The 25754-nt window shown below is 38.7% G+C and overlaps 2 protein-coding genes across 3 annotated transcripts in view; one reads left to right on the top strand and one right to left on the bottom strand.

Annotated features, from left to right (window-relative positions):
- Positions 1-25754, top strand: part of DOCK1 (dedicator of cytokinesis 1) — a 567625-nt gene that overhangs the window by 228687 nt on the left and 313184 nt on the right. The gene's annotated exons all lie outside the window — the stretch shown is intronic.
- INSYN2A (inhibitory synaptic factor 2A) overlaps positions 1-25754 on the bottom strand; it is a 78636-nt gene that overhangs the window by 23214 nt on the left and 29668 nt on the right. The window lies entirely within an intron of this gene.

Raw genomic sequence — 25754 nt, 5'->3', positions numbered from 1 at the left:
TTTTCATTTTAATGTTGATTATAAATATTTGTTTATAGGAAATAACACTGTTCAAAATTAGGTTTTTTTTAACTTTTGAACTTGAAGTTTGCAACATGAAGATGAGGGAGTTTGAAGTTATGAACAAGTTTATTTAATCTTTAAGGGATGGATGTAATGATTGAGTTCAGCTACTCTTCTGTGAATATTTCTTATAGAAAACTCTGAGCAAGCCAAATTATATAAAATTCATCTTTGGTTACTTTAATTGTGCACCCAAAATGCTGACTTGCCGTTTTCAATTGTCATAGTACAATTACAAGACATAGCAATAGTGTTTTTGCCTCTTCTCTGTATAGCCACCTTAGAAATTTCAGTAAACCACGGAGGTTTTACTAGCAAGCACTCTGCATGTATAATCTCTTATATTTGTGTAAGCTATAAATTTGTACTATTTTGATGGTAGTATTTTCTTTGCGAATGGTGTTGAAGGTTTGTTTCAGTGATGATCTTGAAAGCAAAGGTATCTTTCATAGTACTTCCTTTACTCATCTGCCCTGTGCCTAGCTTCTAACTAATATGGCTGTGAAAAACACGGGAAACTTCTCAGAATGTCCCTTTAACACCAGGTAGCAAGCTTATTATGGGAGGATGTATTAAATCTATGGAAAAAGTAGAATAACTGTTAATTTTTGTTTGTTTCTAATAATTGACTTCCGCTTTATGGGAAATTTTCATGTATAATGGATTTTTGAATGGGGAAAAAAAAATTTATTCAGTTCCTATTTATGTATAGTGAAAAACTATAAGTTTTATTTTTATATCTAGAAAATGAAATAAAATACTAGGAAATATTTTTGGTAGATCACACTGGCACTTGATTGTTGCTTTTCAAATTCTATTTTCTTTTCACCATAAAAATTATCTTTTGGTCCCTTTACTCAGTAGTACTAGGAATGATAAAGTATTAGTTGAAATGGAAGTCATCCTACAAAACTTTTACAAAGAGAAACCATTGATTATTAAAACAGGCAATCTGACTTTAAAAAATGCAATGTAATACACAGCCTGTTTCCCTGCAAAATTTCTATCTGGTTACATTAAATGGGTCAGTGAATGAATGAGTTTTTCTTATAGGTAATCATCTAATGTACTTAGAAATTATTTAAAAGAATGGTGTCATTTTGAGAGTTGAATTATGTGGCCTCCATCCTTCCAAAAATGGTTATCAAAGACCAATATTAATGGAACTGTTAAATTATTGTAGTGTGAAACTTTATTCTTGTACAACCTCTTTGCACCTTGCAAGATTCCAATTACACCCTTTGTGAACAGAGACCTCCTTCCCTCTACTTACCTGGCAAATGAAAAAAATCCCTTCCCCAAAAACCATTCCCCATCATTATAGAAATCACTTTTGGTTTTCTTAAACTAGAGCTTAAATGTCAAATAGGTTTTTAAAAAGCAAATCCATAGGATATTAAATACTCACCTGTAGCCATATCACTCAATCTATTCTACAGCTCTAATTCTAACATGAAGAATAAATGTTAATTAAGGAATTCATAACTCTTAATGACCCTTGGAGAATTCATGGTGCTTCTCAGGAGATATTCAGACAGAATGTGGTCTGAAAGTGGACATTTGCTTTCTCCTCTGTGAGGTTGTTTAACTGTTCCATTCCTTCAGAAGTCATCCTTGAGATAGCTTATCCAATGTGTCACTACTCCCCTATTTCTCTATAGCCTCTGGGCTTAACCACTGGATTGACTGAAGTACTTAAAATACAAGTTTTCCAGTCCAGAAGAATTTTTTTTGTCTCATCAGTGTGAACCAGAAGGTAGAGACTAGAACTGAGAATCAGGAAACCTGTATTCTCTTTATCAAGGTAGGACTATTTAGAATTAATTTTTTGGTTCAGGAGATGATTTTTTGTTCTATGGTTACACAGCACCTATCACAATGGGGTTCTGGTCCATGAACAAGATTCCTAGGCACTGTAGCATTACAAGTTATAATAATATGGCAAGTTGAAACCTCTTTGTGGTTCAGTTTCTTCATATGTAAACTGGGAGCTACTGGTATTAACACATTCTCCTTTCTGAAGGACTTTTGAAATCTGTGAATAAAAAGAAGTATCTTAAGTGTTAACTAGGCATTAGTAATACTTGTAAGAACCTCTTAAAGTTAACTTTTAATGCATAAGGTTTAAAATCACGCATTTTATAAAATTCTCTTTTCTGCAGGTGATAATTGTATGTACTATGCCAAGATTACTTTCCCAGGAACCACTGTGTTTTATTAATTGCTTGTGTTCTGTCTTGTTGACTGTCAAGTGTGATTGCCTCATATCTTTCTCTTATGACATGTACATTTTCCTTTCAAAGAGATTTTTAGAAGCCACTAACTTTCAAATAGTCCCATAACACTTAAAGGTCTATATGAAACAGGATCTTTCCAGCATTACTGAAGAATTCTAATTTAATCTGCTACACTAGGGATTACCTATTTAACATTCTTATTATAGATTTGACATTTAAAAATATGTACTGATGAATCAATAAAGGCCATAAAGGCTATAGCACATAAGTGCCAGCTGTTGTAATGTAGTTCAAAAGGCATGTGGCATTGCTGTCTGAATGTGGATCTAAATGGGAGACAGAGCATTTACAATAAAATGCTAATATTTTATCTGAGCATGTACATTAATCCGCTTGTTATTCCACATTCTGAACATACAAGCTACCATCTTAATATATGACCTGAGTGTAAACTACAAGTGCTCCCATCTGTGTGCAACTTAAGAAAAGAATTCTAAATGAGGACAACCAAAACATCTGTCTATCTTGAGCTTCAGCTATTTGCTCTCAGTGTTGGATTATGGATTAACTACAAAAATCAAAGAATAATTTTCATAGGCATAGCATGCACTATTTCTGGTCTAGGGATTAAGGATTTGCTGTGGGCCAAAAGGGCAAGGAAGAGTGGCATATAATGGAAATCTGCTTCAAACTGCCAAATACCTGGCCAAAATTAGTTCCATGTTTTGGATACATTTTTACTTATAGGATGCTGAAGAACAATTGTTATGCTTTTTTGCTGTACAGCATTTCTTGTGAAGGAGAGCCTTTAGTGAATTGCTATATATTTAGATCAGTCACTTTCCAAAATTCAGTTGTTTCTGATACCATATTTGGTAGGCAATATTCCCTGTCTACTGCAAGTAGATTTCTAGGTAGAGTCACTAGAAATCCAGGCTAAAAGCTCATTAGCATTTTCTTCATACCTCTGAAAACTTAAGAAAATCACTCATGCATCACTACTGAAAAAATAAAAGCTAACTGACTTAGTTGCTCTGGCAAACATAATATTGAATTAATTGGCACTATTGAACAACTAAAATCTAACTTTTACAATTTTTTGTAGCTTTGTATTTAATTTTCTGGGTTTTTTTGGGGGGGGGTAGGCGATTCACGTATGTACATAGGAACACAATATAAAAAAGCTATATTGGGTAAAACCAAAGGTCCATCTAGCCAAGAATCCTGTATTCCAACAGTGGGCAATGCCAGAGGTAGTGAACAGAACTAATAATCAAGGGATGCACCTCCTGTCACCCATTCCCAGCTTCTGACAAACAGAGGTTAAGGACACCATCTGGCTAAAAGCCATTGATGAGCCTGTTCCCCATGAATTTATCTAGCTCTTGTTTGAATAATGTTAAAATTCTGGTCTTTACAACATCCTGGGGCAAAGACTTCCATAGGATGACTCTGCATTGTGTGAAGAAATTCTTCCTTTTGTTTGTTTTAAACCTGCTACCTGTTAATTTCATTTGGCGACTTCTAATTCTTGTGTTGCGGGAAGTAAATAACTTTTCTTCTATCATATACCCTCTTAGTCATCTCTTTACCAAAGTGAAAAGTCCCAGTCTTCTTAATCTCCCCTCATATGGCAGCCACTCCTAATCATTTTTGTTGGCCTTTGCTGAACTTTTTCAAGTGCTAATATATCTTTTTTTTTGAGATGCAGCAATCACATTGCATATATTATTCAAAATGTGGGCATGTCATGGATTTAGAGAGAAGCAATTCGTTATTCACTGTATTATTCTCTATACCTTTTGTAATAAATTTGTAGCCTTCTCCTTTTTTGACTGCTGGTGCACATTGAGTGGATGTATTCACAGAACTATCCACAGTGACTCCTCGATCTTTGGTGGTAACGGCTATTTTACTCTTCGTCGTATTATATGTATAATTGAGATAATGTTTTCCTATATGCATTACTTTGCATTTATCAACATTAAAATTAATCTGTCATTTTGTTGCCTAGTCACCTAGTTTCGTAAGATTCTTTTGATGCTCTTCACAGTCTGATTTGATCTTAACTATCTTGAGCAGTTTTGTATCTACAGTTTTTGCCAACTCACTTGTTTACCCCTTTCTCCAGATCATTTATGAATATGTTGAATAAGATTAGTCCCATGGGACATCACTAGTTATCTCTCTCCATTCTGAAAACTGACCTTTTAATCCTACCCGTTGTTTCCTATCTTCTAATCAGTAATCAGTATATGAGAGGATCTTCTTTCTTATCCCATAATGGCTTCACTTAAAAGCCTTTGGTGAGGCTTAAAAGCCTTCACTTAAAAGCCTTTGGTGAGGTACCTCCTCAAAAGCTTTCTGGAAAGTTCATTATGTCCACTGAATCTTTCTTGCCCATGTGATTGTTAAACCCTTCAAAGAATTCTAGTAGAATTATACAATTCTTTAAAATATTTGCTAATTTCCAGGGATTGGTTTAGGGACTGGCCTCTTCCTTGAAGAGTTTTGTGTCAGAAGGAAGAAAGATTTGTCTGTACTGTGGGAAAGAAGCAGAGGTGAGGCCACTTGCCTATAGTGGATCTCAAATGGTCTTTTTTTTTAAAAATAAAGATTCCACTCTGAGAGATTCCACTTTCTCCCACCCTTAGTTTCTGAGGCTGTCAGCTAACTAGGAGGAATCTGTGCCGATTATTTAATCATTTTGTAACTACTACTAAGTCAGACTACACAAAAAAATTCCCCAAAGATTCATTAAACTCCATTTCAATTTTTCATGAATTTTGTTGAAGTTTTCCAGTCTGCTCTAGGATGGTGAGGGTGTGTATTCACTTTACTGTCAACTTGGAAGAATGAGTCTGTTGTCTGAGATAAGGAAGGTTTTCAGCACTCAATAGGGGCCCTGGGAAAGCAGGAGGGATTTAGCTGGGAGAGAGAGAAAAGGATCATGAAGAGAATTGGTGCTTATATTGAAGGGAGGTAATGGAACAGAATACATGTAGTTTCTGCCCTTCAGTTTAGAACCCGGAAGACAAGTATGCAATATTAATTTGGTTTCTAATGATAACACATTCAAAGAAATTTTCTAGAACCAAACTCTGAAGCATTTCAAGGAGAAGTCATATGGGATTAAACATTCAAGGAAACTTTTAGTATTTGAATATATACTTATTAAAGTGAGGCAGATAAGCTGCTCCCCTACAACCAGTAGTATGGGATGGATCCTCAGCCAGTCTGTCCCATATAAATAGACAGGAGGCGTTTGGTTAAATAATAAAAGTTGATGATGGTAAAAAAGAGGAAAGATAGCAGCACTGAGTCAAAACAGAGAACAAAATTAATCAACTAATCAAAGAATATGAAGAGAAGAAACTCTTTAATCACTTATATACTGATACTGGGAGCCTGAATAATGAACAAGAGGAATTAGAATTGCTCATTTTTGAGGAAATATTTGTTCTGACTTGTATTACTAAAACCTTGTGGGATGATTTTAATGTTACAATAATAGTTACACATTTAGGAGAGGGGGAGTGGCACTCTGTTTAAAAAAAAAAGAGGGGGGAGGAGCTTTATGTGTTTCAGAGTCATTGATAACTCAGAAGAAAATTATTTTGAATGCTTGAGTCAATGTCCTAACAGGTAAAACACAAGATGGGGAAATCAGCAGGTGTCTGATACTGACCACCAAATCACATTGGGCACACAAGGACCCACTAATCCTCCTCCATGTTCATAATGGGTTGAAAAACTACATTATCATGGGGACCTTCATTTGGAATGACATTATGGAGGTGCCTTGATGTCTGAACTAAAACATTCTTGGAATTTCTAGCTACTATAGATGACAAATTCCTGACTCAAGTGTGCTGCATCCAACCTGGAAAATTTTTGTATCATATTTCACCTTGACAGTTTAAGATAAACTTATCACAGAAATAAAAGTTAAAGGTAACTAAGTCATAACCATTTGTACCTAAAACTCATTTATGATATGCAAATCGAATGAAGTTTAGGTCACTGATATAGGTACTTAAAAGGCCACTTTCACACAGCTTAAACAATTTATGAGTTGGGAGAAAGAATTTGAAAAGAAAACATTTGATTGAGAGTTAGGAATTTAAGATCTCTTTAGCAAATTACCAAAAAAGCCACACCTGAAGAAGACTGTATTGGTTAAAAAGACGACCTGGTTTGGAGGGGACATGAAGTCGGTTATCAAAAGTAAATATAAATGGAGAAAGGGGGATGATGATGATAAATATAAATCAGAAGCTAAGAATTGTAGAAAATTTGATAAGGGAAGCAAAAGGCATATGAAGTACTCTGGCCAGCAGAGTTAAGGACAATATGAAGGAATTAAAAAAAAATGTCTTATGAAGAAAAAGAATCCTAACCACCAGTTTTGGTCCATTATTAAATGGAAATGGTAGAATTAGTAGTAATGCAGAAAAGGCAGAAGTGGTCATTAAATGTTCTCTCTCTCTCTCTCTTTTTTGTGTGTATAGTATATGGGAAAAAACAGATGTAATCATATATCATAACACTTTCTACTGCACTGTCATTAAGGTTAAGAATTTGTCATCATCATTTTTAGTGATAGTCATGAACAGATCATGGGCAATAAAGAAACTCATGGAAGTCTGTGTGACCTGTCCCTCATTTTTACTAAAAAATACCTGACAAAATAGGGAGAAAGAAAGCCCCAGCGCCCACTAATGTGGGAGTTTTGAGGGGCCCTTCCTATCAAGTATAGTTGGGAGCTGCAGGGAGTCCCCAATGGCTGACAAGTTCACCTCGACACTCTGCTACTGAAGCAGAAAGTGTCATGGATTAGAAACACATGCCTTCTAGTGATAGGCACGTATCACATTCTATTTAAACAGAAAAAATGTGGCTGATCTATGCCAGGAGCTTGAGCTGCAGAGATGTTATTGCTGTGTAGATCTCTGGGCTTGGGCCTCAGCAATGCGACTCTCCCACCTCACAGGATCCTTGAGCCCTGGTTCTAGCCCATATCTGGAAGTCCCGGCAATGAAGCAGTCCCATAGCCCTGAGCCCTGTGAGCAGGAGTCTAGCTTGCACAGGCCAGTCACAAGGTTTTCTTTTCTTTTTGCTATATAGAAATACTCTTTAAATACTTGTATGCATGGGGAACACATTTAATATTGGGCTCTTCAGTTTCACACTGAAAGCTGTGGCTGGAGGTTGAATCTGCACAAAGGTCAGGTGCGAATAAAGGTGTAAAATTTTAACAGAGAATACTTTAACCATTGGAACAACTTCCTGAATTTGTGATAGATTCTTCTTCATGGACTATTTTTATATCAAGACTGCACGTTTTCTAAAAGGTACATCAGGAATAGTTTTGGAGAAAATTCTGTGTCGTGTGTTATACAAGATGTTGGACTAGATACTCATAATAGCCTGTGCTTACCTTGGAATCTATCAATTACACTCTGTGCACTCAAATCTATGTGGAAAACATTATCTACACAGTTGATTATTTTCTTTATAACTAACTTTATTTGCCAACCAATTTAATAAGGATCGAATTAGTGAAAAAATTGAACTGTTAAATTAAACTTAAAGAATTTATTTTTCATAAGCTGTGGAAAATACAGACTTAGGATGGAAGTGCCATTTGATTCATAACAACAGCAGGATGCTAAAATTCACATGCATTTTCTTAAATTGGAGTGACCTAAGTATTTCTAAGGTAGTTTAGCTGGCTAAGACAGTATTCTGGAATGGATGACACAATGTAAGTCCAATTCTTTCTTCTATGTTAAATACTTTGTCAAGGGATAGCTATCTTATTCACCTGAGGCATTAGGATCACCCTTCCTCATTTTCATATAATCATCTACTTAACAGAAAATTGCATGGAATTCATCTTGTTACTTTTCTCCTTAAGGCTAGAAAAGATGATTTGTGTAACTGACAATTTCCTTGTAATATCATATGCAGTGAAGTCCTTTAAAAATACACACCTGTTAAGAAAGATCTATTAAAGGCAATCTTTTTTTGATGGGGGAAACATTGCTTGAGCTATCTAGACCCAAATTCACAAGAGTGCTGGTTATAAACCTACTAGCATCCATTCTTCACTGATTAATAGAGCTGATTAGAAATTTTCTGTTGCAGTGATTTTTCAATGGAAAACACATTTTGTTCAAAAGTCATGAAGAAATGGGATCATCAGGAGTTAAAGTTTAGTTGAGGTCCCTCACCTTTGAATTAGCTGCACCTAGGTTCTCTTTTCAGAGTTCCTCAGCCTACACTATAGATCTTTTTTCCTCCCATCTACATTATATCCTTTGGTAAGGAAATCAGCCATCTTATCTCGACAGCAGAACACATGTAGCTATTTCTAAATTAAAACAATATTTGATTATAGGATAGTGTTGATTGAGGTGAACATATCTCCATTTTAAGGACTTAAGACATTTCCAAATGTCTTTGATTTAGTCATTGTTGCAGCCTTACTTATATTTTTCCTTTTCTGCTTTTTGTCAGAGCCTTTCACTTTTCAAAATCATCTTGGAGGATGGTTTAAGTATACTTCATTCAAATTCTGCTGTACTGCACACTTGCACTTGGACAATAAACATGCTAGGTAGTTTGAGGTTTGGATGGTTTGCTTTTTATTATAGATTACTACTTATTAGAATTCAGAAATCTTTTTATGATTGGAAAAATGGAATGGAGTTTTTGTACCGAAATTATCCTAATTTGATTAAGAAAAATCTGGCTTTGACAACCAAAAGGTGTTAATTTTTTTTTTCTTATTCTCCTCTCTCCTTCCATCCCCATTTATTTTCCTTTTTAGCCTCCATTTTCCTAGTGGGAAAATAGGATCTTGTATCTCACTCAGGTCTTGCATCTGTAGAAAAGAGTGGGGATGACTACTTCATTGTAAACCAGGATCTTAGTTTCTACTTGCAGATCTCTGTCAATAAAGACACGATGAAACAACTTTCCAAAGGATGCACTGGCACAATGGATCCCATATCTGATCACCACATCAAGATTGGCTGCCTAGGAGAGGTGGCTACCAAGACATGGGAAATTCTCAGTGTTTTCCAGAAGGTTACCACCAATGACAATTAGTGGGAAAACAGGATACAGCCAGTGTCAGGAATAACTGGCAGAGCACATTAGTCCTCCCAGTGTGGACGGGAAGACTCAGGCTATCATAGGTGCCTAAGAAAAGATCTAGTGTGGATTGTTAATTAACCTTACTGTACTTGACAATATCACATTCACTGAAGGTTGGTAATAACAGTCCTGCTGACCTTAGTTTTAGAATGTAAATGCTACAGGTTAGAAAGTTGGCTGTCCATGCAATATGCAATCCCAATTCCAGAAGAAAGGGGGGGGGGGGCAAAGAAAGAGAATCAAGATCACAGGAAAAATTAGATGGAACAAATGGCTGGGGCACTTACACACTCTGCTTTAACACCAATACAGATGGTCAATGAGTCTGTCTCCAACCCATCACAGGTATGGTGGTCCATCCCATCATGAAATAGCCTGAGAACACACATTAATTTAAATGGAAAACTGAAACTAGACAGCATCTTCCATAATGCTGCATGATGATGGAATCAAAGGCCTTAGGTTAGGTCAATAAATGCCATAAACCATGGTTGGTGTTGTTCTCTACACTTCTCTTGAATCTGTCATGCAAGGAAAACAAGAAAAAGGCAAAGGAGAAAAGCAACGCCTTGGTACTTCCTTCACGTTGATTAGCATGGTTTTGAAGCCTTGACATTAAATCTCTCATATTCCTTTAGGTTGTTTATAGTGTTTTGGTGCAACACATATGTGCATGACTGACTTGAACAAATTTATGGTCTGTCCAGCAGTCATCTATATCTGTCATTATTGACATCAGTATGATCATGGTCTCTGATGATGTCCTATTTAGGAAGATATCAGTGTCTGGAATGTGGGTGTTTCCAAGTGGTCTTAATACTTGTCTCTGTCTAAAAATGGTATTTGTGAAAACTGAATCATGCTCCACACATTTGTTGATAAGCATGTCATTAGACTTGTCTTCCCTCACCCTGTCTTTCCCAGTGGTAACTCTCCATAGTTTGAGGTGTCCCACAACTCTTTCACTGAAGTCATCCATGAGGATAAGCTGGTCTTTTTTGGCTGTGGGAGTTAAGATTGAGTCAAGAGAATTGTAAATCTGTTCCTTGTTTTTTTTTCCTTTATCATCAAGTGTGGAAGAGTATGTATGGATAACCATGACATACTGGTTGTTACTGAGCTTAAGACAGAGAGTCATGAAATATTTGATGGTGGTGTAGTCTAGACAAGTTCCCTGAATGAAATAAGCTACAAGCAAAAAAAAGTGCTTTTGTTGGCATATAATCACAGCTGTGCTAGTGCTTTTGAATTAAAAAAGTGTCAAAAATCAGATTTTAACTGACTGACAAAAGGTTCTTGTGAAGACCTAGCCTTAATGGTGCTGTGCTTGTGTTATATTCATAAGTACAAGCACAGGGTTTTTATTTCCAGGCACTAATGTGCATTGTTGTGCTAGTACAGTGATAATTGAGAACATATTGTTAACCATTTTGTCATGCACTATAATTTTATACTAAAAATACTCTTGAGATTTTGGTGTTCAAGGTCTTCACCCGAACATAAAATTGAAATTGTTTTCCTGCTTTACAACATTTGTTTCTACCTCAGTTTTTTTCCCCCCATGGGAGAAATTCCATAGGCGATTAGTCTGCAGTATTTGTGAGGTCCAGAATTGTGGGTAATTCTGTGCCATTGTGCAGTGCAGAATTTGCACAGAATTTCATTCTCCCTGCAAATTTAGTGCTGCATTACTGCTGGCTGTCACTAGTCGCAAATATAGGACACTGAAGGGGGCAGGGAGAGGAGTCTGGGTAGCTGCATCTCCTAGCATGTCCTGAAAGAAGGAAGGCAGCATGCAGGCTGTTTCTCTTTCTGGATCATTGAGCTCTGAAGGTGTTTGAGCTGAGGCACACCCCATGGCTGGAGGTGAGTTGTCTGAGCTGGAAGTTACGCAAGAACAGACATACTGTCAGACCAAAAGCCCATCTAGCCCCTGTTTTTCGACAGCAGCCGATGCCAGATGCTCCAGAGTGAGTGAACAGAACAGGTAGTCATCAAGTGATCCCTCCTGTCATCCATTTCCAGCCCCTGATAAACAGAAGCTAGGGACACAATTCCTACCCATTCTGGCTAATAAGTAGTGATGGACCTACCTTCCATGAATGTATTTAGTTCTTTTTTGAACCCTATTTATTTCTTGGTCTTTACAACATCCTCTGCTAAGGCGTTCCACAGGTTGACTGTGCGCTGCATGAAGAAAAACTTCCTTATGTTTGTTTTAAACCTGCTACCTATTAATTTAATTTGGTGACCTCTAGTTTTGGGCCTGGTGACTCCCTGAGGTTGGGCTCTGTGGGGGAGGATTGCAGATTTGTGGGCCATTGGATGCTCTGTGGCTCAGCTTTAGGGGGGAGGAGTTGTGGATGTCTGAGATTTCCCCCTCCCCCAAAATTTATTTAGCTGGCACATGTGAGCAACTGACTGAGGCACCGAACAAAGCATAACATAAAAACAAGAACTGGGCTTTTATAGGGGTTTCTTTCAATGCTCTACTCCCAGGAGAATCTTTTTTGTTGTCCGCATCTTGCCAACAGATATTTTGAAATAAAAGTACCTTAATTGAAACTAGTATGATTATATTATTTTGACAAATAAAATGTACAGAATTTTAGAATATTGTGCAGAATTTTTAATATTTGGAACATTTTCCCCCAGCTGTAATCTGACCAGGTGATATGGAGGTGTCAGCCCAGGAAAAGCGCATCCTTGCTTAGGCCACGTCTCCATTAGTGGGAAGATTGACACTATGGAGGCTGATTTTCCAGCATTCAATTTAGCAGGTCCAGTAAAGACTCACTAAATCAAACACTGAAGGTGCCCCTGTTGGCGCCGATACTCCTACTCCTCGCAAGGAGTAAGGGAAGTCAATGGAAGCCTGTCTACTGTTGACTTAGAATCATAGAACCATAGAGCTGGAAGAGACCTCAGAAGGTCATCAAGTCCAGCACCCTGCTCTTGGCAGGACCAATCCCAACTAAATCAACTCGGCCAGGGCTTTGTCAAGCCAAGACTTAAACACCTCTAGGGATGGAGACTCCACTACTTCCCTAAGTAACCGATTCCAGTGCTTCACTACCCTCCTAGTGAAATAGCTTTTCCTAATATCCAACCTGGACCTCTCCCTCCACAACTTGAGACCATTGCTCCTTGTTCTGCCATCTGTCACTACTGAGAATAGCCTCTCTCTATCCTCTTTAGAACCTCCCTTCAGGAAGTTGAAGGCTGCTATCAAATCCCCCCTCACTCGTCGCTTCTGCAGACTAAACAGACCCGACTCCCTCAGCTTCTCCTCATAAGTCATATGCTCCAGCCCTCTAATCATTTTGGTTGCCCTCCACTGGACCCTCTCCAATGTGTCCACATCCTTTTTATAGTGGGGGGGGGGGGGCCAGAACTGGACACACTACTCCAGATGTGGTCTCACCAAAGCCAAATAAAGGGGAATAATGACATCTCTGGATCTGCTGGCAATACTCCTCTTAATGCAACCTAATATGCCATTAGCCTTCTTGGCTACAAGGGCACCCTGTTGACTCATATCCAGCTTCTCATCCACTGTAACCCCCAGGCCCTTTTCTGCAGAACTACTACTTAGCTGGTTGGTCCCCAGCTTGTAACTATGCTTGGGATTCTTCCGTCCCAAGTGCAGGACTCTACACTTGTCTTTGTTGAACCTCATCAGATTTCTTGTGGCCCAATCCTCCAATTTGTCTAAATCACTCTGGACCCCATCTCTACCCTCAAGCATATCTACCTCTCCCCCTAGCTTAGTGTCATCCGCAAACTTGCTGAGGGTGCAATCCATCCCCTCATCCAGGTCATTAATAAAGATATTGAACAAAACTGGTCCTAAAACCGAACCTTGGGGCACTCCGCTAGAAACCGACCACCATCCTGACATCGAGCCGTTGATCACTACCCGCTGGGCCCGGCCTTCTAGCCATCTTTCTAGCCATCTTACCATCCATTTATCCAATCCACATTCCCTTCACTTGCTGGCAAGAATATTGTGGGAGACCGTATCAAAAGCCTTGCTAAAGTCAAGGTATATCACATCCACTGACTTTCCCATGTCCACAGAGCCAATTACCTCATCATAGAAGCTAATCAGATTGGTCAGGCACGACTTGCCCTTTGTGAATCCATGCTGACTATTCCTAATCACTTTCCTCTCTTCCAAGTGCCTCAAAATGGATTCCTTAAGGATCCCTTCCATGATTTTTCCAGGAACCGAGGTAAGACTGATCGGCCTCTAGTTCCCTGGATCGTCCTTTTTCCCTTTTTTGAAGATGGGCACTACATTTGCCTTTTTCCAATCAACCAGGATTTCTCCTGATCTCCACAACTTTTCAAAGATAATGGCCAAAGGCTCCTCAATGACATTTGCCAACTCCCTCAGTACCCTCGGATGCATTAAGTCCGGACCCATGGATTTGTGTATGTTTAGCTTTTCTAAATAGCTCCTAACCTGTTCTTTACCCACCATGGGCTGTCCGTCTTCATCCCATCATGCATCACTTAGTGCATTAGTCCGGGAGCCCACCTTGTCCGTGAATACAGAGGCAAAGAAAGCATTGAGTACGTCAGCTTTCCCCACATCATCTGTCACTAGGTTACCTCCTTCATCCAGTAGGGGCCGCACAGCCTCTCTGATCACCTTATTCTTGTTAACATGCCTGTAGAAACCTTTCTTGTTATCCTTCACATCTTTAGCCAGTCGCAATTCCATTTGCGCCTTCGCCTTCCTGATAACCCCCTGGCATTCTTGAGCTATACATTTAAACCCCTCCCTTGTCATTTGTCCAAGTTTCCACTTTTTGTAGGCTTCCTTTTTGTGCTTAAGTTCACCAAGGATTTCCCCTGTAAGCCAATCCGGTCTTCTACCATGTTTGCCTCTCTTGCTACGCGTCAGGACGGTTTCTTTCTGTGCCTTCAGTAAGGCTTCTTTAAAATACTGCCAGCTGTCCTGGACTCCTTTCCCCTTCATGTTAGCATCCCAGGGGATTCTGCCCATCAGGTCTCTGAGGGAGTCAAAATCTGCTTTTTTGAAGTCCAAGGTGTGTATTTTACTACTCTCTTTTCTTTCTTTGGTCAGGATCCTGAAATCTACCATCTCATGATCACTGCTTCCCAGGTTGTCACCCATCTCCACTTCCCCTATTAGTTCCTTCCTGTTTGTCAGCAGAACGTCAAGCTGTGCACAGCCCCATGTCCTTCTAGTCGTGAGGATGGTGCCAGCTTAAGGTATGTCGACTCCAGCTACATTTTTTTATGTAGCTGGAATTGTGTATCTTAAATCAATCTTTGCCCATAGTATTTTTCTGGCCTTAGATTAAAGTTTTAGTTCATGCTCAAGACCAGTGGTTAATCTCTGGTGTGACTCTTAAATACCTGTGTCCAAACACAACACTATCATTTGAAGGTCAAGGTAAAATTTGGAGCTGTTTATCTGGGCTTGACTCCAAATGAGGCTAAAATATATTAAGCACAAGCTGTGTGTGTGCCAACAGGAATGCCTTGGAGACCCCAGAATGTCCTTAGATATCACGTTTCAGTGAGTCAGTACAATCAGAATCCACTTCCCAATATACGTTGGTAGGCAGAGTCACATGCTTCCAGTGCTTTCTTTGTGGCCAGTGTTTTTAGTATATTGATTCCTGAAGTATCTGATGAACCTAAATTTATAACGGTTGCAAAGAACAGATCATAGAGGACTTCGAGAACTTTGGGCTGATGCATCAACTAAGGATGTTAAATTGCGGTTAATTGACTAGTCGAGTAGTCGATAGGCACTTCCATATTCCTCCTTTGAAATGTACAAGAGCCCCAGCAAAGGAGGAATGCGGAACTCCGGGTGCAGCCCAGAGCCAGCAGGAAGTCCCACTGACTCCAGGCTGCATGCAGACATGCCTGCTTTGAAATGTACACGCGTCCTCAGCATGGGCTCTTGTGCATTTCAAAGCCATGGAGCCCGGGGTCAGCAGGGGAATCCCCAGCTGACCCCAGGTTCCATGCAGCATTTCCCCAGAACCTGGGGTTAGCTGGGGAGTCCTCAGCTGACCCTGGGCTCCATGGCGCTTCGGCGTTTTAAATGCCGTCTTGGGGTTTCAAAGCGGCAGTGCCACACAGCTGATCCCCGGCTCAGCTGTGCAGTGCTGCCGCTTTGAAGTACCCCTTCTCTATCCTCCCCTCCCCCTTGCTGCCTCTATCTGCTACAGGCAGCGGGGGGGGGGGGGGAATCGACTAATCCTTAATATCCTTAGCATCAACATTGCGTAAGTTTGACTGGAACAATTAGTACCAACAATTATATAACGTAATGCATGCCCAGAAATAATTTTAATTAACAAATGTAGAGCTATTGTGAATATTGGATATACCAGCAAATACAATGAACATGTGTGAAAGATCTGTGTGCAGAACTAGCTTTGGCATGCATGAAGCTAATAATTACAGCTAAGCACCTTTGAACCAGTCTGTCATGTAGACTATAGCATAGTACTTCTCTCGTTTGCTGACTTCAAGGTGACCTAACATCTCTTCTTTTTTCTTCAGGGTAAAAGTGATGGGCAAAAGGTGTAATAGAGGTGAAAGGCAGTCCTCATCCTGACCAAGTTTGTTGCTGTGTTGTTGGCAGAGGAGTTGGGGGTTGCCACTTGACTGGGACTATGGCAGTTTTCATTTGCCAGGCACTAAAAGGGATGGGGAAAAGTGCTGAAGTAGCAAATCCTGTACACAACTGGTTTGATCAATAGTAGCAGCAACATGATAGTAAAAAGTAACATTTTAAAAGGGATTAGTTTTTAGCAATGTATTTGTTTTAACTGAAAGCTGCAGAAATGTCACATTTTTCCAAAACAGTTTAAGAATGATGAAAATGCCCAGTATTTTGTACTCTTACTTATGGGGAGGCCTTCAGAATCAACTTTATACTACTTTGATTTCAACCTTAAAATTGTTTATTTGGCTCATGAAGAAGAGTGGGCCCCAAAATATTGAATATTGTGATGGGCCAATGATGAGCATTTTCTAAAGTGTTCCCAGGACAGAAGCCTGTGGTGGAATTTAAACTTCATTTTGACAATTATAACTGGATGACTAATCTTCTTTTTGAGATTTGTATTTGTATGGAATAACTATAGGACAGCAATTTCAATTTTATTTTTCCCATTGTAACTGTATTTTGTATTTTACTTTGAAATTAGGCAGCAACTTAAATTTAAAGGAAGCATACCTCATGATGAGAGACCAGGAGGGGTTGAGTTGTAACCCTGACTGAAGGGTCATAGAATCTATACTGTGAAGAACCATATGATATATAGCAAATCACTTTGTGTCTTGATTTTTTTGAAAGTATGTTTAAGGAAGGTAATAAAAGTGCCAGGTATTGTCATAAATATTTAAATTGTAGCTGAGGAAGACTGTTTTACTAGAACATGATGTAGTAACTGTATCCTGCACTAATACATGGGGGAGCGGCAGAGCACTTATAATCATGTTATTGGGGAATATACTCAAAGCTGTTACAAAAATAAAATGTCTTTTTAGACCCTGCAATCTATTATAAATCACTCTCTTCTCTGATTTGCCGCTGAACCTCATCATCACTACATATACTCCCAACCAGCACTGGACTTCTAACCCATCTCCCTTACTAACCTGTTCTTTAATATTTCTGTGTCCCCATGCTGCTGGCCCTTGCCACATGGGAATATTTGTATCATCCTTTTTCCTAGTTTCTTCAATCCCTAGCATAACCCCACCTAATTAAATTTTAAATTAATCTCTTTTCTATGTAATATCTGGGATTAGCTGAGGTCACATGTTAGATACAAGCATTATGCAAATTCACCCTTGTGGACTATTGCCTTCATAACTCCCCATCACTTATGACCCCCAATTGAATTGTTTCTCAACTGTACAGTGATTATTCAGCTCTTTGCATTGTGGCTAATAGCCCTTAGTCAGTCAGAGTACCAGGATTTATAACTATAGTTATCATGCAAATTAAAATCTCTCAACCAATCAGACTATAGTGAATTTCATAATTGAGGACTAACCATATATTTATGGGTCAGTAACTATATAGAAACTCTTGGAATCTGAATGGCTAAGATGGTTCCATTTTCGGTGTATTATCAATACTTATACATCTTTAAATTCTTACTCTGACATCTGGCAAGGAAAAAGATAAAACCCTCAAAACAAGAGTGAAATTGTCAACGTTTATATACTGTATAATATTTTCAGTCAGATGTACTTTATTCTGAAACATTCAATTTTTCCTTTTCTTTGTGTGCAAGATTCATACATAATAATGTTGGCTTACAATATTAAAGTATTGTATGGCTGAGCAATCACTATGCAACCCATCTCCTCCACAACAACCTAGTTTCAGATCTTAAATACTAAATATTACTAACTATATAATTAGGGAAAAAAATCTATGGAAGGAAACAAGCAATTAAAAAACCATGCCATCCCAAAAGGTGGACATTTTTATTAGCATCTGCAGATGTGTTAAACTTGAATACCTCTTCTCAGGTCTTAATCATTTTGTTTTCCCATTTTTGTAAACCCAGTTTATGGCAGTGTTTGTGAGACCTTACTGTAATGTGTTCTGGTTCTCTGCTGATTTGAGCTAGATAAAGAGAAAGGAAGAAAACTTTGAGTCTTGGTAGAAAGGACAATCAGTTATAGATAAGTTCTTGCCCAAGGAATTATTCTGAGATTTATCTGATGATGATGGTGACTGATGGCATCTCTTCCACCAAAGTACAGTAAAACTCCAATAGTCCAGAATCCAATAATCTGGCACTCCTGATAGTCCGGCATCAAAATGGCAAGAGCCTAGTGAGTGAGCTTCGGCAAAAAATGAGTCACAAAGTAACAGCGGCAGCAGCCGAACTGAGCAAAAAGGGTAAAAAATGCTTAAAAAACTAAAACATTACAGTATACTGTATACAGTATGTACAATAAAAAGGGTTAAGAACACTTTATATATAGTATATAATGTATACAGTATATATATAACCAGCTTATAGTACCTCCTGATAGTCCGGCATATCTGATAATCCGGCACCACCTAGGTTCCATAGGTTCCGGATTATCGGAAGTCTACTGTAGCTGCTGAATCATACCATGCAGATCTATTTTGGAATGTGAATTGCCTTGTTATATTGCCACACATTTCTAAGAATCTTGCATTAAAGAATTAGCCACTTTTTGTGGAAAATCCGAGATATCCTTTCAGAATGTTAGGAACCAACAGACATATAAACATCACGTAAAGCAGGGGTGGGAAATGCTTTTTTGGTCAGGGGCCACTGACCCACAGAAAAATCAGTCAGGGACCACAAGCAAGCGAGAGGCCAAAAAAAAAAAAAAAAAAAAGGCAACCCAACCCCAAACCTCCAACCTTTCATTGACATTCCCTCTGACAGAGAAGGAGACACTCCCCACATGCCCCAGGCTAGTAGATTTTGTGTGCTCCAGCCCTATGATGGAGTGGCAAGGGGCTGGAGTGCCAACTTAAGCTCCCCAATGCTGGGGGGAGCCCTGAGCCTCGGGCTGGATCCAGGCTAGCTGGGGGCCACATTTGGCCCCCACGCTTGATATGTTCCCCACCTTTGAAGCAAAGTGTTATCAACCTAGCACAACAAGAGGCACTACAGAAAATGTAGCCCTCATCTATTACTTTGATCCCTGACTCTGCTGATTCTCTTTCACAAGCCAAGTGTATGAGACCTATTAGATGAGACTAGTGCCATTTTCTCTTGAGAAGAAATTCTATCATCCTACAGTAACCCTAATCCAACCAGCACTTAAACCATTGCTTCAGGCAACTGTTCTCTTTACCACTCAGTGTGTAAGCTCTTAAGTAGTTTGCTTAGAAATAGGGAGGCAGCCCTTGGTGAGCTTCATCTTGTTTTAATATTCCAATACCCTGGACCTCTTCCAATCAGTTTTCATTCAGATATGAAGCAGACATGGTGCTGGTGGCAATGAGGAATGTTTTGGTTATGGACAAGGTTTGTATGGCAATGTTCACTTTCACTTTTCCAATTCATATTTAGAATACATTTTGTTATGTGCACTGAAGCATGTGCAGATTTGCACCACCAGTAGAAACACTTGCTGCCGGCTGTCGGCACTTTGCTAATCAGTTTGCCTGCACCTGAATGTCTCTTGGGTGTCCGTCTAAGTGCTCAGCTAACACAGAACACTGCTATAGCCATGTTGGACTGGTTTGTCAGTTTTGATGTAGTTGACCATAGCCATTGGCTCCTCCACCTCAAAAAGTTCTTATTGGTAGAGTTCTACAGAGATCCATTAGGAAGCTACTAAAGGAAATTATGCAACAATATTGATTAGATCAGCAAATTACAAATGAAACCCAGCTCTTATATCAAAGACAAATAGCACCATCTCCCACCTATCAAGGTGCCTGACCAAGATCAGCAACTAGTTAGTGAGGTTGGCTTTAAAACTGAATCTCGAAAAGACAGAATGATACTGTAATGGTAGTGGGGGAGGAGGGAGAGACAGACACATACAATACACTATTGATTACATACATGCCTGAAATCAGATTGCTTAAAGTGTGCAAAGACCTTTTGCCCAATTCAATTCCTTGTTGCTTCTATCTGTATCATATAAGTAGACTGCATTGTGTTCCACACATTTGATGATGATTCTCTGGACCTTGATAAGCTGCTGAAATTGAATAGTTCAGAACAGAGCAGCCAGTCTGCTAAGCAAAATAAAGCACTTAGAGCATCTTAACCAAGCTTTCTTCTCCTTATTAGGATTTCATTGAATAACAGGTCAGAGTAAAGGTTTTGGCCTTCATCTTCAAAGCTCTCCATAGAACTAAACTGATTTTATTAAGAACCACTTCAAGTGACCTCCCACAATCTAGAACTTGCTCCAGAATGTGTGATCATGAGCTCTTAGCAATTTCAGAGCAAAACTGACCCCTTTCAGTCTAACCTTTTCACAATAATAGCCCACATTCTTGAAATCTGGTATTGTCTTTTGTTTGTTGTTGTTTTTCTGATCTGCGTAAAAGGTTTGAATGTATTTCTGTGTAATTCAAAGTTTTGGGAGGTGAGTGCTCCTGGTTATCATATGTGATAGATTGATATTTCTGAGAACAATACTAGTTCAAATGTGGATATCTTTTAAAGCTGTGTGCATCTCATTTTAGCATTTGGATAGATACCTGGCTTTCTGCCCTGGCTCTCTGGCTTCTCTCACCACTGACAGTCAAAATGAATTTATTACAGGATTACTCTACTCATTTAAAGTGAAAATTATAATTTACTGCCTAAATTGTATCTGTTTTAAATGATAAGTAGAAAAGTTGTCCTTGCTAGTACATATTTTGGAGGATCGTATGAGGAATGGAGGGTCAACATCTGGAATTGTATCACAACTAATATGAGTAGATATTCCAGGAAAGCTAGTTAACATTTTACCACAGTACAAAGGAAAGTGGGAAATTTTGAGAACTAATACTCTGCAAGTGTTAGTCGTTAATCGCAAAGAACCCAGATTACAATTACTTTTATACCTCTACTGTCTTCCTAACTTCAAAGTCTCATCATGCTGAGGGACCTTATTCTTAGACACATTTCAGAGTTCTTCCTGAAGGAAAGGTAAAATATGAGACTTGAATTTGTATTTACAATCAGTCACATTAAACAGCTGCTAGAAGTACATGACACTCTTCTCTGAATGCCTCACATGTTGGCTCATCTGGCAGGCCAGATAGAAAGTTTGATTCCAATTTAATGGCTATTTTTGACAGAAAATATTCTAATTGTGTTTGTGCAGTATGTGCAGCCAAGCTAAGAATGAATTAGTAAAATGAGATGTGTTTCCTGAGATACTAACTGTTCTGATGTATTTTTTTGAGGAAAAAGGTATTAAGATTCTGAAACTCACTCAGTTATTGAAATTTTTCCTACTCTATTTTCTCTGTCTTAAGTTTCCTTTTTCAGTGGTTTTGTATGACCTAATCACTTGAACAACCTCCTCATTCTGTATTAATTGTCTTATTTTATTTTTCAGATTGCCTTTTGATTTTTCTGATTAGACACATGGCAGGGCAAATTACTGTATTTCTGTAATACTGTCACAATATCTGGGTCCTCTGAAAAGGTGTTTTAAGCCTATCCTATGAATGGAGAAAGACTGTCCTTCCTTGTCTCCTGTCTCTAGACATTTAATCCAAGAGGAATACAACAATTACATCCAATTGCCATGAAAATACCTCCCCAAAAATAGAAGTCTTGCATCATGATCTGAAAGTCATAAGATGTGAATTCAGTTCACATCTTATAGAAATCAACTTTACAGATACTGGTCCTTCAGCGCTACTTTCTGCTCCCCCTGCATGGATAATATCTTACTAGTATTTGAAGTCGGTTGAAAAATCTGACTGCTAGTAAGAACACAGTAGAACCATCTAGATTTAGCTGTGTCCTCACATGTCTAGTCCAAACTGCCTGGTGGTTGAGATGCAAACCAGAAGTGTGAGTTAGTCTGTGATTTAAACTTGAAAGGCCATCAACAGATCCAGCACCAATCTTGAATTTATTTGCAAGATCTTCAGTTTGGGGCCTACCAATTCCTCTTGCACAGAATTTTCAAGTAGTATTTTAGGAAGGTGTGTGACCCTGGGTGTGATTTGGAAGCAATAAATGTTTGAAATAGATGTCTCTGCCATCACAACCAGTATGGGGGGAGGTCACAAGGTCTGTATCCCAAGCATGTAGTATATCCTAAGATTGCCCAATCACCAGTATGTAGCACTTGTGCTCTGTGCCCACTATGTTTTATTATGGAAGAGATGCAAGGGGAAAGGTGTGGTAGCTACGTACATAGCACCTACCAAAAGGCATCTATATGAACATTTAATGTTCTGGCTGGAGGTGATAGATATGAAGCTAGAATTAGAACAACAGGATAGCACAGATGAGAAAGAAGTGGACCTTCTCTCTCCCTTGCTGTTCCCACAAAAGCATTAGCCACAGAAGTGCTATAGTAGAGTAAAGCGGATGTGTTATATGTCAGAATGTGACCCTATGCAAGAAGGCAAACAATGTTTGGACCAAGATTACTACTGCTTTAAGAAATGAGAGAAGTAGTCTGACAGTTCAGACACAGACTATTAATTTTTAGAATCAGAGTTGAATGAACTTTATATGTTGGATGTTCCCAAAAGAGGGTGTGTGTAGAGGGTAAGGGGAGTAAAGACAGAGATGCTGCGTTTCTTTTAGATAACCTAGAAAATTAAAAACACAACTGCTACTAGTAGTAGCATGGCTGTGTCACAGAGGATAAGAAAAAATGTTTGATGGAAAGATATGAGAGACAGTGAAAAGGGCTCTATAAGTAAAAGAAATGTTTGAGGAAATAGCCATATAATCCCATACAGCCATATAATCCCATACAGCTCGGCAACATAAATCAGAGATCCTATCTACAGAATTTCAGTCTACTTGACTATATAGTAGAAAGGGCTTAGCTCATAGCCATTAGTCATATTTACAAGTTTCAAAGGACTGACCAGTGTTCCACAATTTAACAAATCACTTAAGTATGTTGCAAATCCTCCTAATGCACAGTACCACGGTTAACATTTTTAAGGCAAAAATTGCTTCAAATTCTGCTTTCAGTGGCTTCTGTGCATCCTCACTGGCATAACTAAGTTTGCACAGATGGAACAGGAGAATTTGGCTCAACAAATGTGTATCCATTGCAGACTACATGATGATGACAGCTCACTAAGAGGTATTCCAGATATCTGCCCAGAGTTGCCAGTAGGGAGCTTGTGGGGTGTTTTTTGGAGCCACATCTTGTGTCTTTAATTTCGAGAGAGATTACTCAGTATCTTATACACTGTCAGGTTTCACTAACAGTGTAAGTCTAAATCCATCACCATGTTCCATAACCTAAATATGTACATATTTTAAATGTCCTTTTGCACAATCCTGTTTTTCCTATATCACTTTTGTAGTGGCTTGCTGTACTACAAAAAAGTTACAATTTTTCTCTAAAATGAATTGCTAACCAAATTTTAAACAATGATTATATAATTGGTATTTTACATATGTCACTTGTAAGCTTTAATTTTCTAAAGGCTGCCTAGAATGTTCAACCCACCACCTCCCCCCCCTTTACTTTTTCTTGTTAACAGTGCCCTCTTTGAAATTTGACTATAGTTGTCATACCAAATTTTAGTTTCTCTGGGAAAATCCTACAAAATGTTCAGACATTTACTCTCTTAACTTTATTTAATGTGTTTTTTTAAAAAATAAAACCTCAAACATTCAGCATGGACAGTAGTGTTTCTTCATGGTCCAATTTTAATGTGTGAAAAGCATACAAGGATCTGAAACCAGGCTAAAGGCAAGAGAGACATCAGATTGCATTTCTCTGACTCTGGGAGAAGGAAATGTGACCAATGTACAGTTTCTGCATGTAAACCAGAAAGAGCCAAAGAGAGCCCTCTACTTGCTATCAAGTATTACAGCTGCACTCTTTGTAGCACTTGTTCAGAATTCATTTTCCATGTAGTCAAGTATTGCTGCGTGTTGTTACTGTATCAACAAATATGAGTAGAGAAAATGTAAAAATGACAGTCTTAAAAAGTAAACACGGATGCTTGTCACCCAGAGGCTGATGCCACTAGCTCTGGAGATGTTGATATAGCTGTTGCTGGCACAGATACATTTAGTAATGAGTGGCACATCATAGCAGTTCAAGACCTGTGAACATTATTCCACTGAACACTTCCACAATACTTAGGACCCCTGACTTGGAGTCACCGTAGAAAAAAAATGTTGTGGAAATGAATAAGTTCTGGAAGAAAACTCCTAGAACAGTGCAAGGAATTAACATATTTGAGATTTGTCTCTTTTGGGGGAAAAGTGTTATTAAGATACAGATGAACATCATGAGGTAGACATTTTCTAAACGAACTGAATGCTCTTTCAGCCAGTCCTATGGGATCTGATCAATGGAGCATGGACACACTCCAAGCATAGGGTCAGATTCTTTTTTAGTCTCTTTGTGTAGCTCATTTAATGCAATTGGTTTGGCAAGCAGCAAGAGCTAGCATTCTGAGAATTTCCTTGGCATAGGCAGTCAGGTAATGATTCCAGCTTTTGCATAACACCCTGACTTTTAAGTAGGCAAGGATGGGACCCTAAAAACTACTTATACTAACTGGGAGAGGGTTCATGGTTCTGTAACAGTCTCCCCTGAAACACCATATAAACTCATGACACCAAACATATTGCTGACATACTATTTATAAAGAATGTCATCTGGGATTTTAAATTAATCCAGGACCATACTGATCTTCATAACCATTGTGTGATGTATGTATAGATGATATTTAAGAAGCTGTGTATATGTACTAAATAGATATCTAAATAAAGGCAGGGCTGACAAACAGGCTTTGAGTTAGACAAAGGAAGTTGTCTCACTACTGGATATGTAAATTAAGCATTGTGAGTCAACACAATGAAGGCTAATCTGCATATGGAGAAAACGGCATAGGGAGGACACCGGAGACTAAATCACAAGGGATATTTCAACTCTGCAGGCAAAACAATGAAAAATTATATGAAGGCAAAAAGGACATTTTTATCTATCACCAAGGGAGCAAAATGGATAGCACTTTTTGCATTCATGAAAGGTGGACGCTGGGAAATTGTTTCAGGTGAGAGTCTGTTAAAGTTAAGTTCGGACTCTTAAGAAGCATTTGTTTTATATGTGATCATTCATGTTTCTATTTTCCTTACTTAGTATTTCTTAAATACTTATCTCAAGGCTATAATGTTATAAAGGTGCTGACTCTGAAATGTTTCAGACAGGATGTAGATAAGCTATTCCCTTAGGGACAGCAAACATGGTAACTTCTGTCAGTGTCTAGTGATAGTAGCTGGATACTACAGGAGATATGGTCAGAAACACTCTGGGGCTAGAGTACATTTATTGTTACCTGTGTGGCAAAGTAACAAACTGGTGATATCAGGGAGCTGAGCAGGGTGATTTTTATAAGGACAGTCAGATGCCGTTTGGATGGTTCACTGTTTGATTTGAGACGCCTTACTGCAAAGACCAAGACATTGGAGAGGCTTATCACCGAAGCACTGTTTGCTGATGACTGCGCCCTTATGACACACCAAGAGAACCACCTGCAGACCATCACTGACAGGTTCTCTGAAGCATCCAAACTATTTGGTCTTGCAATTAGCCTCGGAAAGACAGAAG

Source organism: Pelodiscus sinensis, chromosome 8 (genome assembly GCF_052426305.1).
Source record: "Pelodiscus sinensis isolate ZL-2025 chromosome 8, ASM5242630v1, whole genome shotgun sequence".
NCBI lineage: Eukaryota > Metazoa > Chordata > Testudines > Trionychidae > Pelodiscus > Pelodiscus sinensis.
The sequence above is the reverse complement of the archived record's forward strand: the minus strand, read 5'-3'. Positions and strand labels throughout refer to the sequence as shown.